The sequence below is a fragment of the Calonectris borealis genome, chromosome 1 (assembly GCF_964195595.1).
Source record: "Calonectris borealis chromosome 1, bCalBor7.hap1.2, whole genome shotgun sequence".
NCBI lineage: Eukaryota > Metazoa > Chordata > Aves > Procellariiformes > Procellariidae > Calonectris > Calonectris borealis.
The window spans coordinates 187,635,598-187,655,699 of NC_134312.1; positions in this window are offsets into that span (position 1 = coordinate 187,635,598).

The following is a 20,102-nucleotide window of genomic DNA, read 5'->3' on the forward strand; positions in this document are numbered from 1 at the left end:
TTGGTGATGTTGGGCCTGACATTGCCTATGCAGTCTCCCCCTCGTTTCCTCATATGCATGTCATATCCAATGAAATGGTTGATGAAGAAAGCTAATCTGGCAAATTCCAGGGCAAATGTGCTATTCCAGAAAGGGTGACTGAGCTTCCTCTTGAGGAAAGAAGCATGACTTCCTCTAGTGGAGTCCTCAACCCCACAGTTTCCCAAGGCTCTCATTTTCCGAGAACATGAAGAGCTATTGGAAGAATTTCCTTCTCTTCCCATCCCACTTAGCACTCAAACCCCTCCCATGGTCTGCTTCTCTCTTTACTGAGAAAGCAGGATGTTTTCTAGACTTGTCCATTTCCATCTTACAATTTCTTACTGAGCTAAGGGGGAAAGAGTGGTGTCGTTCCTTGAATCCATTAACAGGAATAGTGCTGTTTTAATATCACTCTTGCAGATTCACGGCAATTCCACTGAATCAGGTCACTAAGCCAGGGAATATCTACAATAAGGATCTGAATGACTGTGGAACTAACGTGTCCAGCTCAGAGTAGCATATTTTTGCTTTTGCAAAAATAAAATTTAAAAGGTGAAAACAATGAATGGAATGGTAGTACTACAACGAAAAGAAATAACTCAGTGATGAGAACTTGAATGTTTCTACCACCTGTATTCTTACACTAATGTGAACTATTCGTACTTCTAGTCTCAGAGATACAGCAGATACTGGAGCAAAAAACTCTTTATGCATGGAAGAATCTCCAGCCCAGGAATGTTGAAAAAGATTAGCCGAGGTTTGAGTCCTTGTGAGTAAACAGGGTGGGGTAACATCATGCCTCACCCAGTGGCTGATGGCAAGGATGTCCGCTGTAGTGACAACATGGCCCTTGAGACCCCTCTGGAAACGTGCTGCTGTTTACAGAGAAAATCACCCTGAATCGGTGAGTGTGCTTGTGTTTATGTGTGTGCGATCATAGGCACAGCTCATGATGGATATCACATTAGCAGAGTACTTTCACCACTGCTCATAGAAGCACAGACGTGCCAAAAGCTGTGATCCAGAGGCAACACGTCGAAGGCTGAGTGAGAACAGTTAATCCTTCACGTCTATCCTGTCTTTTCCGCTGTAATTGCCTGCAGGAATGCTGCCTGTCACCAGCTGTGGCAGGGTGTGTAGGAGAAAACTGAGCCGGGGGATCTCAGATCACCACAACTGCCTCCATGAAAGCTACTGCACTGTGATGGTAACAATCTGCAGTTGATGCCAGCCCAGCCTGGATTTGCATTGCAGTCAGATGTCAAGTTCAGATGGCATAATTTGTGACAAATCTCCATCCCTGTTCCCCAAACAAGTGTCAGAGCCTCTGCTCCGATGCCCACAGCGTAACATCCTTCTGGGTGGCATCATGGTCTGGTGCTAGTTCCCCGACGGGCTTAAAACAGATCCCCTGGACTACTTTGAGATTTAAGACCATAAAGTCCACCAGAACTTGGATTTAGGAAGATTTTGGGGGGAAAGCTGAATATGGCCTTTAGATCTAAACCTCTTCTACTTGATCTTCATGGTTTGCCACTGAAAGGCAATACACTGGGCGCAGGGTTTCCCTCTTCACTCACAAAGATCTGAGTTACGGGTCTGTCCCCTCCTCACAAGAGTATTTATGCTTCATATTTCTCTGGAACAGCTCCTTAGCTTACAAATATTTGCAGCTGATGGAGCTGGAATAAGACTTTTAAAGATTTGTAAGTAATTTAAGCAGATAACTCCCATTCATTTAATGTAATTCTCCAGGAAGCATTAAAAAAATCTCAGTCAGGGTTTTTAGGGGAAATTTCTTTCTGTGCCAGAAAACCTTTACATAGCTACTGCCAATGCTACTGTAAGATACTGTAATAACACTGTAAGATTTCAAAATCATGTTTATAAGCAGGAGCCGCTATGGTTCAGAAAACTCCAGTGATTCACCAGCACTGTTGTTATGGTGAATTTTCCTGGAAAAGTACATTATTGCAACAATTCCTCTTTTTTGTCATCACAGTGTTTATTTCATTATCTGTTTGTTTTTACTGCTGGATCTTAGTTTGGCACAGAGATCCTTGTATCTAAAAAGGGTTTTAAAAGCCATCAGCATTTTGAAACATATACAAATTGCCAGGGGATTTTATTTTTGGCTTTTTGAGTAACATTGTGTTTTTGTACTTTTTAACAGCAATGAGCAATTCTCCCTCTCAAATAGCAGTGTTTTTAAGTGACGTTTCAACTTTTGTGGCTGCGGCCCACTCTTTTATAATGTGGGAAATGCCCTGCCTCTGAACTGTGTAAGTGATACGTCACATTCTCCACAAGTCTGCTTTTTAACAGAAAGGAGTAAACACCTCTGAGGTCCTGAGGACGTGTTTTTAAAACAGTGTCTGGTACTTACAAGATTGCAATAACAACAGTTGAGGAGTTAATAGAGAGAAAACACCAGGTCAGGAGAGAGTTGCTGAGGACAGGGCAAGGAGAGCAACTTGAAGTAATAGCATAAAATGGAGCAAAGGAAAATTACAGCTTAACTGCCCAGAAGCTGCTAGACCGCCGACTAAGCCTCGCGGGGGAGATGGTGGGAGTCCCGGAGGATGAGCGGTAAACATGGGCCTGGACAAAGCATTGGAAAATGTGCTGCTTGCCGGCAACCCTCCTCCTACATGATAGAGATAGGTGGCCTAAAATGTTTCAAAAGACATCTGTGAAACAACTCTTGAGACAGATAGCGAGCAGGAGGTGGTGGCCAGCTCCTCCAGCCCCTCTTGTTGCTCCAGCCCCTGCCCTTCTCCCCTTTTCCCTTCCCTCCTCCCGCTGCTCACTTCACTCCCTTCCTACCCTCCCCTATAAGGCCCCTCTTAAGCAGCTCTGTATGTTTGTTGTAACTCTTTCCAAGAAGTTTGACAGCATGGCAACAGTCTGGGTTATCACAGTACACAGGAGGTGTCGAGATCACTCATATTGTCATCACTCAACAATACTGGCTGTCACAGCCCTTCATCACACTTGTAAGACAGCCACAACTCAGCTTAAGGTTTTCCTGAGAGAAAATGGGGATGGACTTTTGGAGGAGAACCCTGCCATCATGGGATGGACAAGACACATGGGTGCAGCATTCTCACAACCCCTCCTCACTGGGTACATCTGGATATGTGCTCATGGACAACGCAGGCCAGAGTTTTCAGTTTAGTGATGGATGTTTTCAGACATCCATCAGAACATTGGTCCCACGTGACATGGACATCTGGGGAGCTTGGAATGAGGAAAGGTGCAGGATAAACACTTTTTCCATAAACAAGAAGGAAGGCGCAGAGAGGAGCATTTTAAGAGTGATGTCAAAGTTTTCTCACCCAGAAGCAATCTTTCTGAGTCAGACTCCTCTGAACAAATAAAGACATCTACATCTAGTCATCCTAGGCCTCCCAGCATCAGCAGGAATAATAAGCACAACTAAAGGTTGTACTTCTCATTTGTAGGTAGACATTTCAAATGCGCCATATATTCCTTTGCATTGACTCAACAGGGATCCACGAGTGATTAGCTCAGATGTAAATAGTTGTGTTGTAGACATACAATGACAGGTGACACGGATCCTGCCTCCATAACTTGGTGTGCCCTGCCTTCATTCTTCACCAGGGCTTCAGGCAGCGAAGATTAACACTGCTCCAGCTTCAATAGTTTAATTTCCCTTTGTCTTTCAGTCTATTTTTGATTCATGCCTGGACTTTGTGACTTCTTCCATGTCACTCCCTATACGCAGAGCATTCCCCCAGTTGAGGTTTGACAAACATCCTGATTCTTAAAACAGCTCAGAGCACACCTGCTCTGTGAAATACCGAAGGTGCAGTGGCCCCTCCCTGAGCAGGGTTTGCTCAGTCCTGTGGTGCACTGCTGGCATTGCCAAGGGAAGACCTCCTCTTGCTCCTATTTCACCGATTCTTCATTGCAAGGAGGTGCTGGATCCCACAAACAAAATAATACATTTGCCTCTCTAAAACTTGGAAGGTCAAGTCATTCCCATGTGCGGAGTGGAAGATGGGGGAAAATTGAAAGGAGACACAAGAACTGTCTCGTGACTGTCATTAGGTGAATGACTTCTGCCAAAATGAGGGAATAAGTTGCTCTCTGTGGCCACCGAAGGTAGGATGAGAAGCAATGTACTAAAATTGCAGCAAAGGTTAGCGGTTAGGGAAAGATTTCTGAAGGAAAAGATAGTGGGGGTCTGGATTACATTGGTTAGATAGCAGACACTCTGTTACAGTTGTTTTTAAGAGCAGGCTTGAGAAACATGTCACACTGCAGTCTCAGCTAAGGAGCAGGGCGATGGGTTACATGGCTGTCCCACGAGTAGATAAGTAGCCAAATGTGATGAATCACAGGGCAGGAATCCCAGCTCGTCCTGGGGCAGGATAGGGGCAGCCGGGAAGGTTGACATTTGATGATGTAGTTTTGTAGCCCTGGGGAAGGTTGTTGTTTGGGTTATTGTTTGATTTTTAATGAAGTTGCTGAATTCTGCAGAGCTCACAGAGAAAACTCCCGCTGGAGTTTGAAGTTCAGGAGAGGGTACAGAGTTGGTGAAAGAACACACAGATGTGTTTGTTGCCCCTTCTTGTTGCTCCAAGAGACACTTGAAAATATAGATCTACCAGGTGATTTTCTCATTTGGAGAACAGAGAGTTTTCCAAGTATTCTTTGTGTAGTTATGAGTCGCATCCCATTCCTATATACGACAGAGCTGCCATTTGAACAGGCTTGCAGGCAGACTGGAAAAATATCTGGTCTGACATGGGAAATCCAGGTTTAAGGTAATCACAAGACGTGAGATGCTACCAGAGCTGCAGTAAAAGCTACAGCACTAAGGCAGAATGGTTCCCTGGGGACAGAGTTGTAAGATAAGGTGAGTGCTATCACACAATCTGTTTCCCACTCCCAGCCCAGGAACCACTGCAAGCAGCAGCTCTTCTCATCTTTTTCCTGTTTCCTCAGCCTTATGCAAATTCCCAGGTAGGTTTAAATGTCTGTCAGGCCCTGATATCCCTTCTGACCAAAACTAAGCCTCAAAAGCAAATAACATTTTCATCTTCTCCAATGGTTTCTGCAGCCTACCCCAAACACCATATTGCCGCAGCTAAAGCGGTAGCAGTACCAAAGCTAAGTGGGACAACATTATCTCAGATTTATCTCCATGGACTTCATTTACAGCCATATGGATATAGATGGTCTTACCATGGCCTACACAACACTTTCATCAGGTGTCTTAGATATCCTTTGTTGCCTATCCTAATGAAGATTTCATGAGTACGTTTTCTGTCACAATAGGAACTTGATGATGAGAAGAAAAGAAATCTTTTCCATTCCCTTTTCCCTCAGGGACCTCCAGTACCTGTTGGATGTCTACCCCATGGAGCAGGCACATAAAAGACATCTCACACTTCTGGTTCCCCCCAGTCACCAAGACCAGGAGACCTTTTTGAACGTGTCCTAACTCCCTTCTGGCATATGCTCAGCTTCTTTCCATTGAAACACCTTTGCTGAGTCACACCCTTGCGCTGAGCCACATCCTTGTGCTGAGCTGGGATTTGGCCAGGGGACACACCTGGAAATGTGAGCTGAGAAACATGCAAGGATACTTGACCCAGCAAGCATGCTTTAGCAGGGTCTACACTTGCTTTGGCACCCTGTAGCTCTGTCAGATGGTTATTACACTACATTTTACTCTTTAGGCAGGTATGCAGTTGCTCAACTTCATCCTGCTGTAAGGTCCAGTCTGGCCTGTCCATTTCTACAAGCTAAGAGGTAAGATCCTAGCACTGTTCCAAAGGGGTGACCTCTCTGGAGGCAAAGCTATGCTGTTTGTGTGCAGGGAATGACATGTGATGTCCCTCAGATGATGTCAGTGCTTGACTGGACAGGGAGTCAGATTGCCACATACCATAGCTGTCTCTGTGGTGCTTGGTGGCTTGCGTGGCCCAACACGCACAGTCTGCACCAAGCCATGCTGCTGCATCCTGAGGCTCAGAAGGTGACATGGAAATACTGTGTGTGTTGTCCTGCTGCAGTAACCACACTGCCAAGAGAAAGCCATCGCCCTGAGGGAAACAAAAGCCTTGGGACAGCCTGGAACAAAGAGGAGGGAGGCATGCCCTAGGCTGGACCGGTGCTTTGTCCTTATGCATTAGGGCATAAACATCCTTGGATGGGTCCAGTCAAGCTCATCCACGTAAAACAATTCACACAACCTTTTAAGTTAGTGAGCTGTAAAGATCCCAGGGACACACTCCATCACATCACATCTTCTTGGGTATCATCTCCTGCACGGAGGTCTGAAGCTAGATAAGTAGAAATGGGACTTGTTTCTGCCATGTGCAGAGTCAAACCCATCTTAGCCCAAACTCATGGACTTGGGCAGATTCAAGCACTACTGTAATGATGCACCCTCCCCTAGGACTGGCATCAGAAAGCACCCTGAGAAAAGGGTGTGAAGCAGCCTCAGGAGAGGTGGAAGGGGAGGGGAGGACTAGCTAGGGAGTTGGCTGAGCCAGGCAAGTCGGGTGAGGTGGTGAATCAATGCATCGTTCCCTGAGCAACCACAAGACAAATCACCAAGCAGTTGCCCTTCCCAGAAAGGAGCGTGCCTCTGCACAATGTACATGGATTGCTGCTGGGGGTGAATCCCCTCTCAGGATCCAACGGATGAGTCAGAGATGACTCAGGTCTTTGTAGTCCTCCTTGCTCAAGTGGTACTGGGTAGAGGAGGGAAAATATGAAGCCTGTTTGTATTTCTTCTATGTGACTCCTAGTCTTGCTATAAACCGTAAAAACTGCACAGGGGCATTTTTTTCTGGACAAACTTGCCTGCTGGGGGCACACATTAAGCTGTAAATCCAGTCTTTCATAGGAGAAAACAGCTTCATTTATAAGTGTCCCATTAAGCAAGAATATGCTTCATTATTTGTGGGGAAACCATTCTCCTGCCCACATGTTGAGATATCTTGGAAGCAGTATGTAGCTCTTTGAGGACCTATTATTAATTTGAATTTATTGAGTGCTGACAGATGTGCTTGGTGCTTTATGGTCACATAAGGGAACCCTTGTGGCTGCACTGTTTCAAGAGAAAACTCCCATGAAAAGGTGGAAGCCCTTTTGGATTAAGGAGGCTGAAAGGCCTGATTTTCGAAACACTGGCTTCAGCGGCACTCCACAGCAAAGCGCTGATTAACACCGACGGGAGTAAACAGGGACTCTCTCCTCTGCAATCGGCTAGGTAATGTTTGCTACACTGATTCAGTCTGCCTACACTATATCTGAGGAACACAAAGATGCTGGGTACATAGAAATCAAATTTGGTTTGTTTTTATCTGTGTAACTGTGAGAAGACTTCAGCTCACAAATTGAAGCCAATTTGTGGGTTGCAGGTTTTCTTCCATCTTCTGCATTGTGTTCTCCCATCACCCTGTCCTGCCAAAGGGAATGGCATCTCCTGTGAGTCTGTGGTTGCTAAAGAAGGTGTAGTAGTAGAGAAAAAACATATTCCCAAACTATTTTTATTTTTTAATGATACTTCTAACACTCTCTTTCAGCAATGATGAGTCACAATTCAGCTAATGGAGGGACACTTGATTATAAAATTCTGAATCTAAGCTTGACACTACAGAACATGGAGGAGAAGAGGCGTGAGTAAACAATAAAGACTCACATAACGTAGCAGTATTTTTCTTCTTTAAAACAAAACTGACTACTCTACATGAGTAGATAAGTTTGGGTTTCCAGGCTGCCTGTTTGTGAGACTTTTTTGGTAGCTTCACAAGGTAAAATCTCATGACAACAGCTTTGAGATACTGACAATACTTAGAATCATAGAATCATTAAGACTGGAAAAGACCTCTAAGATCATCAAGTCCAACCATCAACCCAACACCACCATGCCCACTAAACCGTGTCCCTAAGTCTCATCTACACGTCTTTTAAATACTTCCAGGGATGGTGACTCAACCACTTCCCTGGGCAGCCTGTTAACTTAAACTATTGTAAAGGCAAAGAGCAAACAGACATGCTTCCTTCTTGCTGTCGATGGCAGGAGAGGTGAGACCCAAGAGGCCCACACGCACACATGCTCTTTAAAACTAGTGAGTCAGTGACACGTGGGATGGAGTCCAGGAAACCATCCCGTTAACTTTTTCCAGGTCCTTAAGCTTGGTGTGTGATGGTGAGGGTGATAATGATTAAAAGAAAAATCTGTTATGTTTGGGGAGGTGACATGGCAAAACACTGTTGTTTTTTTTCTTTCCCCTCCCACAGGTTAGATTACACTATAGAGAAAGAATTTACCCAAAGGCAGATAATGCTTAAACCATTTAGAAATAATTAATAGACATTAGAGTCATTGCATACTACAGAAAACTGTGTCCTGAAAGGCTACACAATAACTTTCCTTGTTAGAGTAAAGGATGTTTGTTTAGGCTTAGCTGGTGCTTCCGACTACCTAATTACCCAGAAATGAGGTAGCTGTGCTCTTAAAGAAGTCAGAAATGCACACTGATGAGTGCTGGACAACACAGGCCACATAGTTTTCACAAAACACCGTGCAGATATGTTGGCAAATTAGTTTTGCAGGTGGGGGCAGTGGGTCTGTTTGCTTCTTCAAATGTCTGTCTTTGGTGTTTTCTAAAAGGTCAAAATAGCTTTGCATTTCATCTGCAGAATCGATTCCTTTCTTTTGTAACATCATGCATTAAAGCAGCACCTTAGAGACAGCTGATGACTCTGCTAGGGATCCACGAGGACCATCCTCCTGGCCATGGCCAGCAACAGGACCTCCCTTGTCACTCATGGGTGATCACCGTCCCTCTTTGGGACCATTGGAGCAGCAGGAAAGAATGGATGCTCTCCAAACACCCAGTGCCCGGGGCAGCCCCATAAAACATGAAAAGTCCCATCTCCTCACCCGTGTCTTATGCTCGTTTGGCTGCCCATTCTCCCAGAGCATGGGAAGTGCCTCTGCTCTGCTGGCAACCCTCACACCCCAGGGACAGTGCAGCTGGCAGAAAGAGAAGCTAAACCAGCCCCAGCTCCTTCGCTTGTTAAACAGCACCGCGGGGGAGGAAGGGGATACATCCGCTCCCGAGGTTTTGCAGAGGAGGTTGGGAAACATCGCTTTTCCCCTGGGACTCCTTCCAGCTGCAGGCGTAACGTCCGACCATGTCCTGCGTTGGTGGCACAGCGCAACCGAGCATCTTTCTGATGGTGCCTACCTCATGCTCCTGCAGCTCTGGCACACGAGTCTTGGTTTGGCTTGAAATGGGAAAGGTCTGTCCTGCTGAGCTGGGATGTAAACAGGGGCTTAGCTATTCAGGAGCTGGAAGCCAGCTTTCTGGATTTGCTCCTGTTGTTTGCCAAATAGTCTTTATTCACGAGAAGATGATGAAAAACATTTCTGTGAGTTTGTGGCTGTCTAGTTCCTAGCAAGCCGTTAATATGAGGGAGGGGAGGAAAACCCAACCCCAAAAACCAAAACCCTGGACAGATTACAAACCTTCTCTATAGCTTAAATAGAGGCTTGGTCTAATACTTCTAATTGGCTGGAGCAGCTCTTACCATTTCCCAGACGGTTACTTAAGTGCACGTAACCACTCTGACTGCTATGCCTGTTATTGTGCTGCTTTCCTTTCTTCCTGGCTGACATGGAGCAATGAAACTACCCAGGTTTGACATTACAAACCAGGACATTGAAGCCAGAGCATAAATGTAAAAGGCAATAAATACCCTGTTAATCTCTCCAGCAACACAGAAGCAATAGCAGCAACTCTTTGCTCCAGAAAACTCAAGATGGTGTTTATTAAGCTTTTTTTTATTCTTGGAGTTCACGTCATTCCAGTTTTTGAATATACACATACATATGTGTGCAAACGGTTTGTACTGCTATAGTAGGACCCTAGCTTTTTCCTTGGACCCCAGGACTGCGATTGCCTGTGACGTTGGCATGTCACTTAACATCTCTCTGTGACTAAAGTCCCCATCTGTGAAATAAGGTTGACACACTTTATTGAATTCTGGCTGTTTAGACTAGGCTTTTCAGTGTTAAAGGACTTCTACTTCTCTATGGTATCCAACATAATGACTTCCAAGCTTGCTTCAGGTTTCTGAGGGAAAATGTAATACAGAGAATAAGCCACAGAGCTCCCGTAAATTAAAAGTTGTGCTCCCCCGACAGACAATCAGGCATTTTACCAATCTGTGATTAGGAAGGTAGCAAATGTTGTCTCCATTCTCTTAAAAATACACATTTTTATGATTTATGCAGTTTAATATTTTAATATTTTATACTCAGCCTGTCGTCAGCCTCCTCAAGTATTCCTATCAACCTCAGTAAAACTTCATCTGTTCATTAGAAGGCAAATCAGGACGCTGAGGTGATATTTTCATCCTCACACCACTTGAGCAACTTCGCAGTTGTCCAAAGAAAGATTTCAAGCCAGTTTCACCTGGCTGGCCCAGTACCCAGCAGGACTGGCATCCCAGAGCACGCAAACCGCCCTGTGAGAGGAGAGCATAAAGAATGAAAATTTGCACAATAGCTGCAACCTGGATCACTACAACATCAAAATACTTTCTCCACAGATCCAGCTTTGCGATTTCCAGACACAAAGCAGCATTGACAAGCATACCACAACAACAAGTATGATTTAGCCAAATGCATTCACCTCACTCAGAGCAAGGCCCTTCGGAGCTTATACTTACAGTATTTTAGTATTCTTACAGAATCATAGAATCATTAAGGCTGGAAAAGACTTCTAAGATCATCAAGTCCAACCATCAACCCAACACCACCATGCCCACTAAACCATGTCCCTAAGCGCCTCATCTACACGTCTTTTAAATACTTCCAGGGATGGTGACTCCACCACTTCCCTGGGCAGCCTGTTCCAAGGCCTGACCACTCTTTCAGTAAAGAAATTTTTCCTAATGTCCAATCTAAACCGCCCTTGGTGCAACTTGAGGCCGTTTCCTCTCGTCCTATCGCTTGTTACTTGGGAGAAGAGACTGACCCCCACCTCGCTACAACCTCCTTTCAGGTAGTTGTAGAGCGCGATGAGGTCTCCCCTCAGCCTCCTCTTCTCCAGACTAAACAGTCCCAGTTCCCTCAGCCGCTCCTCATAAGGCTTGTGCTCCAGGCCCTTCACCAGCTTCGTTGCCCTCCTCTGGACACGCTCCAGCACCTCCATGTCCTTCTTGTAGTGAGGGGCCCAAAACTGAACACAGTATTCAAGGTGCGGCCTCACCAGTGCCGAGTACAGGGGCATGATCACCTCCCTGCTCCTGCTGGCCACACTATTCCTGATACAGGCCAGGATGCCGTTGGCCTTCTTGGCCACCTGAGCACACTGCCGGCTCATGTTCAGCCGGCTGTCGACCAGCACCCCCAGGTCCTTTTCCTCTGGGCAGCTTTCCAGCCACTCTTCCCCAAGCCTGTAGCGTTGCCTGGGGTTGTTGTGGCCAAAGTGCAGGACCCGGCACTTGGCCTTGTTGAACCTCATACAATTGGCCTCGGCCCATCGATCCAGCCTGTCCAGGTCCCTCTGCAGAGCCTTCCTACCCTAAAGCAGATCAACACTCCCACCCAACTTGGTGTCATCTGCAAACTTACTGAGGGAGCACTCGATCCCCTCATCCAGATCGTTGATAAAGATATTGAACAGGACCGGCCCCAGTACTGAGCCCTGGGGAACACCGCTCGTGACCGGCCACCAACTGGATTTAACTCCATTCACCACAACTCTCTAGGCTCGGCCGTCCAGCCAGTTTTTCACCCAGCGAAGAGTGCACCTGTCTAGGCCGTGAGCCGCCAGCTTCTCTAGGAGAATGCTGTGGGAGACAGTGTCAAAGGCCTTACTGAAGCCCAGGTAGACCACATTCACAGCCTTTCCCTCATCCATTAGACAGGTCACCTGGTCATAGAAGGAGATCAGGTTGGTCAAGCAGGACCTGTCTTCCATGAACCTGTGCTGGCTGGGCGTGATCCCCTGGTTGTCCCGCACATGGCTTGTGAGCGCCCTCAAGATGAACCACTCCATAATCTTCCCCGGCACCGAGGTCAGGCTGACCAGCCTGTAGTTCCCTGGATCCTCATTCCAGCCCTTCTGGGGGGCGTCACATTGGCTAGCCTCCAGTCGTCCGGGACCTCCCCTGTTAACCTGAAAGGAGGTTGTAACGAGGTGGGGGTTGGTCTTTTCTCCCAAGTAACTAGCGACAGGACAAGAGGAAACGGCCTCAAGTTGCACCAAGGGCGGTTTAGATTGGACATTAGGAAAAATTTCTTTACTGAAAGAGTGGTCAGGCCTTGGAACAGGCTGCCCAGGGAAGTGGTAAAGTCACCATCCCTGTAAGTATTTAAAAGATATGTAGGTGAGGCGCTTAGGGACAAGGTTTAGTGGGCATGGTGGTGTTGAGTTGATGGTTGGACTCGATGATCTTAGAGGTCTTTTCCAACCTTAATGATTCTATGTTTCTATGATTCTATGACTGCTGGTAAATGATGGAGAGTGGCTTGGCAAGCTCCTCCACCAGCTCCCTCAGTACCCTCGGGTGGATCCCATCTGGCCCCATAGACTTGTGAGCATCCAGGTGGCATATCAGGTCATTAACTGTTTCCTCTTGGATTATGGGGGGGTTTATCCTGCTCGGCATCCCTGTCTTCCTGCTCAGGGGGCTGAGTACCCTGAGGATAACCGCTCTGACTACTAAAGACTGAGGCAAAGAAGGCATTGAGTACCTCTGCCTTTTCCTCATCCTCAGTGGCAATGTTCCCCCCCCACATCCAATAAAGGATGGAAATTCTCCTTGACTCTCTTTTTGTCATCAATATATTTGTAAAAACTTTTTTTGTTGTCTCTCACGACAGTGGCCAGGTTGAGTTCTAGCTGGGCTTTTGCCTTTCTAATTTCTACTCTGCACGACCTAACGAGATCCCTGTACTCTTCCTGAGTTGCCTGCCCCTTCTTCCAAAGGTGATAAACTCTCCTTTTTTTCCTGAGTCCCAGCCAGAGCTCCCCGTTCAGCCAGGCCGGTCGTCTTCCCTGCCCGTTCTTCTTACGGCACATGGGGACAGCCCGCTCCTGCGCCTTTAAGGCTTCCTTCTTGAAGAACGTCCAGCCTTCCTGGACCCCTTTGCCCTTCAGGACTGTCTTCCAAGGGACCCTCTCGACCAGTGTCCTGAGCAGGCCAAAGTCTGCCCTCAGGAAGTCCATGGTAGCGGTTTTGCTGGCGCCTCTCCTTACTTCATCAAGAATCAAGAATTCTATCATTTCATGGTCACTAAGCCCAAGCCGGCCTCCGACCACCACATCTCCCACCAGTCCTTCTCTGTTTGTGAACAGCAGGTCAAGCGAGGCACCTCCCCTGGTCGGCTCGCTTACCAGCTGTGTCAGGAAGTTATCCTCCACACACTCCAGGAACCTCCTCGACTGTTTCCTCTCTGCCGTGTGGTATTTCCAGCAGACATCCGGAAAGTTGAAGTCCCCCACGAGAACAAGGGCTAGCGACTGGGAGACTTCTGCCAGCCTCTGGTAGAATATTTCATCTGCCGCCTCATCCTGGTTAGGTGGTCTATAACAGACTCCCAGCAGGATATCTGCCTTGTTGGCCTTCCCCCTCATCCTTACCCACAAGCACTCGACCTCATCATCACTACCATTGAGCTCTAGACAGTCGAAGCACTCCTTAACATACAGAGCTACCCCACCGCCTCTCCTTCCTTGCCTATCCCTTCTGAAGAGCTTATAGCCATCCATTGCAGCACTCCAACCATGATACTCATCCCACCATGTTTCTGTGATGGCGACTAAGTCATAGCTACCCCGCTGCACAATGGCTTCCAGCTCCTCCTGTTTGCTGACCAGATACCTGTTTCTCATGCTCCTGTAGCAAATTAGATCTGTTTACAAGCTACTGCTTTTGTTCATATCTTGTAATGAAGACATTTGGTCTCAGGGCATCAAGCTGCCTATTTTCCTTTCAGCATGGCACTTTGGTCAAAGAACCAGAAATCCTCCCTTTCCCAGCACGTCTTGAAATGATGATCTCTCTGAAGAACCTCTCTGCCCCTAGGCCATCCAGCTAACCACCGATGGAGTCCCCCAGCACCCTACTTACCGAGTGGCTTTTAGGAGTGTAGCTATGCTCAGGTGGCTTTTCACGGTGAAGGTTTCCCTCCCAGTGACTGGGGTCCAGGTCCTGCTCCCCGTACCCTTTGGAGCCTTCTGGCATCCTCCTTTCCCATCCTGCTGCAGCCCAGAGTGGGAGCCTAGACTAAACACTCGCCTGGCCAAGGAAACAGCTGGGGTGTCCGTCATCCGCCGCTTGCCCAGAGCAAGCATGCTTGTGTGTGAACCCAGCGCTGGCTCGCATTGCCTGACCCTCTGCCCCTCCTACACCGACATCTTCATTCTCTCCTCCAGAGCTTTCGGAAATGGAAAACAAAGATTCAGGCTGTCTTGGATCCAGGCACGGGAGCACGGCAGGATGACGTCTATAAACATCCAGAAAATAATGGCATCATTTAACTTTCAGCAGAAGGCTTATTTATCTCTGAAGAGATTACACCAAGTGTTTCCATGCAGAGCGGAGCAATGGAATAGATGTAAAACCATAACAGGAAACTTTTTATACACGAAAGAGGATTGTAAATTTCTGGCGTAAAGTTATGGATTACGTTCATGAGACAGTAAGTCAGATGGGTCTGCTTTACATCCACTAGAGATTTGCCCTTTAGAGCCATTTGGAGTAGCGATGCTTAAACAGACTGGTAAAAGAAAGTGAGGGGAGCAGCACGTTCCGTCTCCGCAAGAGCCATCCAGTGTCAGGGGGGCACAGCAGGGGAGCACCCCCTGCCAGAGAGCCCGGCTTGCCATCCTGGGAGCTGCACCCATGACTGAGCACAGCACCTCAGGAGCAAGGAACGATGGCTGCGTGTAGCCTGGCTGCATTGTGTGAGCTGCTGTGGGCTCTGCAGCTAATTCTGTGTGGCGAAATAAAGAGCAGGATCAAGAGAAAGCCTAAATTCACTGAGCCCGGTTGGCACTCTGGTGTGTGCATGCGTGCCAAGGGTCAGCAGCTCTGGACTGGAGAACGGTCTGGACTGTGCTTCACTGGCAGAGCAGATGCACCCTTGCCCCAGGCACGGTGAAGGTTTCCAGGCAGAAGGAGATAGGTAATGCTGGTGAATAACCTTCAGGATACAGAGCTTGATTCTCATCCCATTTGCCGCAGTCTGTTAGCAGTAGGACGTGGCCCCTGGGAGCCCAGTCACTCAGAGAGTGTCCCAACCTCCTGCTCCAACACAAAGGTACTGAACGTACAGCAGCAACTACTGGGCTTCCCAGACAGAGAGGGGGGCCCTTGGCAGCAACATGTGAGAGGAACGCTAGGCCAACTCTACTATTAAAAGTTAAGCAGACAACAGATTGACCAGGGGATACTGGAAATGCTCCAAACACAGGAATGGACCAAGACAAGTGCATTGCAAGCATATCCTGCTCCTTTCTCTGATATTACTTCCATTTGCATGCAGTAGCAGCAAGATCCCATCTCCTGGCATTGGGGTCGATATATATTTGTTGGAGATTCCTGAGCCCAAACCACCCAATCCCTGTATTTGGGGTGGCAAAAAAAAAAACCCAAACAAAAAAACCCAGTGATGCCCTGTGGGGCAGCAAAAGGGTGATGTGAGAAACACCATTACAATTTCTGGATGCAGGTTGAGCGGATAAAGCTTTAGGTGTTTCTGCTGAGCCATCCCGGCATTGAGGGCTCTGCAGGAGGCGGGTAGATGCACTTCAGCTGAGACGCTCTGGAGTCAGGGCAGGCAGATGCCCCATGCTTCACTCATTGGGTGGGTAGAAGAGACAGTGAGACAGAGGCAGAGACGAGAGGGCATCCTGCAGGGGTTAGCAAAGCATATAAAGAAAGCACATGCTTTGGTCTCCTTTCCGGGATGTGTTCAGTGCTTTTATTTAAGAAGAACAAGGAGTCCATGTATGATGGAAATTCACAGTTACTCTAGTGACACTCATAGGCCTACTTTGACTTAGAGCTGAACGTACGCACAAGCAGGTAATAAGACACATTTCCTGTCCTGAAGAGGTTGTGGTCCAAATGCACACGGCAGAGCAAGGGTGGGAAGAGAAACGAAGGCCAGGCGAGCCTTGTGCCCCCCCAGCCAATGGACGCGGTATAGTCAGGGTAGAAGAGAGCCCTGCTGCGCTCCTAGTGCCGATGTGCAGCTACAGCCCCCGCTGCCTCCTTGGAAAAACTCCATGTTTGAAGCAATATCTGGCCTCTGAACCCCTTCTGCAGCAGGTGATGAGTCTGGAGTCACAATTCCGTATACCTCTGTCCAGGCAGTTTTGATATTTGTTTACTGGAAAAACATGGAGGTAGCTAAACACATTAATTGAGCTACTTCTATCAGGTGGAAACGATACATCTACAGACTGCCCCGGGCACCTACCGTTGCAGTACCTGAGCAATACAAGTGACTCGAGGCTTCCAGAGCCCCTTCAATTTAGTGATGGCTTATGAGCCCTGAATTACAATGTGGGAAGTGAAAGACTGGGAGGGAAAGCGAATCTTTTTAAAAGCCATTTAAAGCAAAGCGGAGCCCTTCTCTCATCTATTTGCTCTCTAGTTCCCTAGGCCCTTGGTGTAATACTACTGTCTCTTCCCACGTGTCTTTTTCAGTACAGGGCAAAAGCAAGCTCTTCCCTCCTCCCCTTCGCTGCAGTTAAGCTCTATAGAGATTAGGGACCACGACTCTTGCTTATGCAGGTGCGAGCCAGTGCAGTCAAAGGGAAGTGACTTGGGTCTTGGCACTGCTGCGATTTGCTCCGCTTGTGCGAACGGGATCCCAGTACACAGCAGGCTTCCCACTCCTTATTCAGTTAGTGGTTTGTCCTGGGCTGACCTGGATGTAGCAAGTGAGAAAAATACCGGACGAAGCCTCGTTTAATCCTAGGTTCTCTTTTAACTACTAACCAAGCCACCTCTGTACCAGCATGTCACATTGAGAGGATGTGGACAAATATATCTGTGCTGAGGAGTGGCAGAGGCTGTAGTCCACATTTAGAAATGCTGAGCTGCGTGTTTTTCTAAGCTAGCTAATTAGTATGGGCTTGAAACTAACGGCTGCGTTTAACTGACAAGGCAATATGCCCTTCACCCGTCCCTTGAGATGTCAGGAGAATTATTTCTTTTGAAAAGCATGCCCATTAACTCATTTCTCTCTATCCGCTTTGATCTTTTCAATATAATCCTTTCCCTCTGCACTTCTCTTCTCCCTACGGAGGAGACCATGAAAGCAAATCATGCTGATTTGCAACTGGCTCTTCTTCCCTTGCCCACTGAGTTGCATGGCTGGGTCTTTGTGCCAGGGGCAGCAGACGGGACAGCTATTCCACCTTGGTTTCACACAAGGAGCTGGGGAAAAAACAGCCTTATGGTCTCGAAGCGTTAGCACTGGTGCAACCACAAGAAGATGCTCTTAGAGAAACTGAACTGCTGCAGATGCCTCTGTCCTTCTCCAGGGCAGCGGGGAGATCGGGAAGAGGCAATGATTCAGCAAGTCTCAATTTTCCTCCCAGGTTATTCCCCTGGGCTCTGGATTAAGCTGAAAAATGATGACCTGGTCTTTAAATGAGGAGGAGGATAGAGTTTTCTGATGAATCCCATTGGGATCCAAGTACCGTGCAACCCTAGTGCATATACACCCATAGACCCAGATGCTTGTGATGTTTCCCCACACAAAGATGTTTTTTAACACTTGACAGAAGGCGGTCAGAGTCTAAAGTTAAATGATATTTCCTGGGAAAGAAAAAAAGAAATATAGCATAAATATACACTGACACTTGATCTTGCCCTCAGTTTGAAGGGCTCTCTGCAAGGGTAGGAAGTGTATGTGCACTGTTCAGTATAGCCAAGAATCCAGAAGTTAATTGCCAAATTGGCAAATACTACACTTCTCAGTCTTGGTAGCAGTGGCAAATCTGCCTTGCCTAGGAGTCAGAAGGGATTTCAGTGCTTAGGTTGCCCTTGAGATATGAGAGCATCATTTTGCAAGATAAATGTTTATCTTCTGCATCTCCAGAAATATGCTTGAAGACACTCTTCCCTCCCGCAAGGGTCCGTTTGGCACTTGAAGAGACTCGCTAGCTTTGCATTTCCAAATAGGAATGACTCTATTTTGGCTTCCACATTCAGAGATCAGGCTAACAGTAGCTTTATTCCAGGAGTGCTGAGCACTTCTCCACATTATTTACAGTTACTGCAAGCTGCAGATCTTTAGGACTTCACAAGGTCAAGTCACCAGGACTTAAATCACTGCAGCATGGAATTACAGTCCTATTTTGAGCCACCAACATTTAAGAATTTTGCTCCAAGCCAGCAATTGCCTCAGTATCATACCAAATTTAAAAAAAAAAAAAAAAAAGAAGCAGAAAAAGGGTAAGGGAGTAAGAGAGGTTTGGCTGTGAATACCGTCATTACACATTGTGCACCAAAAGGAGATGACTTCAGGGATAAATGACCCTTGTGACTGACTTCCCCAAATCACAGGATGTCAGTTTGAGTTTTGAAGGCACCTACTATGTATTGCAAAGGACTGATGTGAAAAAGTGCATGCTGTCCCCAGATTAAATAAGTGTCGCTTTGTTTTCGACTTAGAAAAGACAGAAAAAAAAGAGGGAAAGGAAGGGAGGGAGAGAGAAAGCATGTCACAGATGAAAGCATGTTCTCAAAGGTCACGTCAAAGTGTCCTTACCTCAGCAAATGCTCTGGCTTAACTTCATAACCAAATAATCCTGCTATCTGATACCACCTGAGAAATAAACAGTGTTCTTTAAAGCTCTTGCCCATTTCACAGCACTTCCCTGTGACACTGTAATAAAGTAGGTTGCAGCAAGTATCCTGCATGCTATGCCTCCAAATGTATCCGTTAATTACTGAGCCCTTTAAACCTGCTAACAAGACAAGCCTTGTTCTTTCAACCTATTGCTTTTTGCCAAAAAAAAAAAAAAAAAAAAAAAAAAGTCTGTTGGGCAAATAAATCTTTCCAGAGAAAACAGATTTGTTTCCAAATCAGTCAACTGTGCTGAACTGGAAAGGAAGAAATGTTATTTTTTCCAGGATGAAAGCAAAACAAGATCTCTCCCTGTTTACGCTGTCTCACCCATTTCTAAAGAAGGTCAGTTTAATTCCTTCATTACTTTTTCCTGCTGTCTTATTTATCTTGAAGTCTTCTAGTCTTTTTCAATTTCACTGGCAAAGCCCAGTCTAGTTGGTCCAACATAGGAGTGCACTGTGCTTTGCTCTTCACAGCCATGTGAAGATGCTGAATAGAGCCGGGTGAGCTGTAAACACCCAGGGTTTTTCCTTTCTTCCTCGCTTTCTCCATGCTCCTGAAAAAACATAAATCTCAAGCGCTTATTGTTGATTTGGTTTCCTTTCAGCATCTTGTTCACTACAGATGCCTCTAAGCCTGGGAAAACAATCACAGATTCACACTGCCCCAGGCCTGTGTGTTGTGCCATGCTGAAATACAAACCCTTGTACTATAAGCATCTTTTAATACTGATGCCTGGGACTGAGTTTGGAAGGAAGGAATGGCAGTAGGAATATGAGGCAATATAGTAAGCCAGAGAAAAGGGCTTTGCTATCTTCATAACAGATAGCTTTTAAGCTTTAACTCAGAAGGAGCTTTGGACAGCTCTGGGGGGTGACTACAGTTCAACTACAGTCAGTAGAGGCCATCAGGTTTGCTTACACCAGCCCGGTTAGCATGCAAGATGTGTTTTGCATGCTGGAGAGCCAAAAGGCAGAACTAGATGCACATTTCTTTAATAGCCATGGTCTGTAAGAGAAGGTCATTAGATCAGTTAGTCTGATCTCCTGGATGACATCTTAACTAAAGGAAAATGCACCCTCCTGAATTCTCCTGTAAGTACTGTTATTGTGCTGGGTTGGTTACACCAGTTTAACCTCTTCTGCCCTCACGTACACTCCATTGACTTTAAAGCATCAGCATCTGCCTGAAGGGAGGTATATGT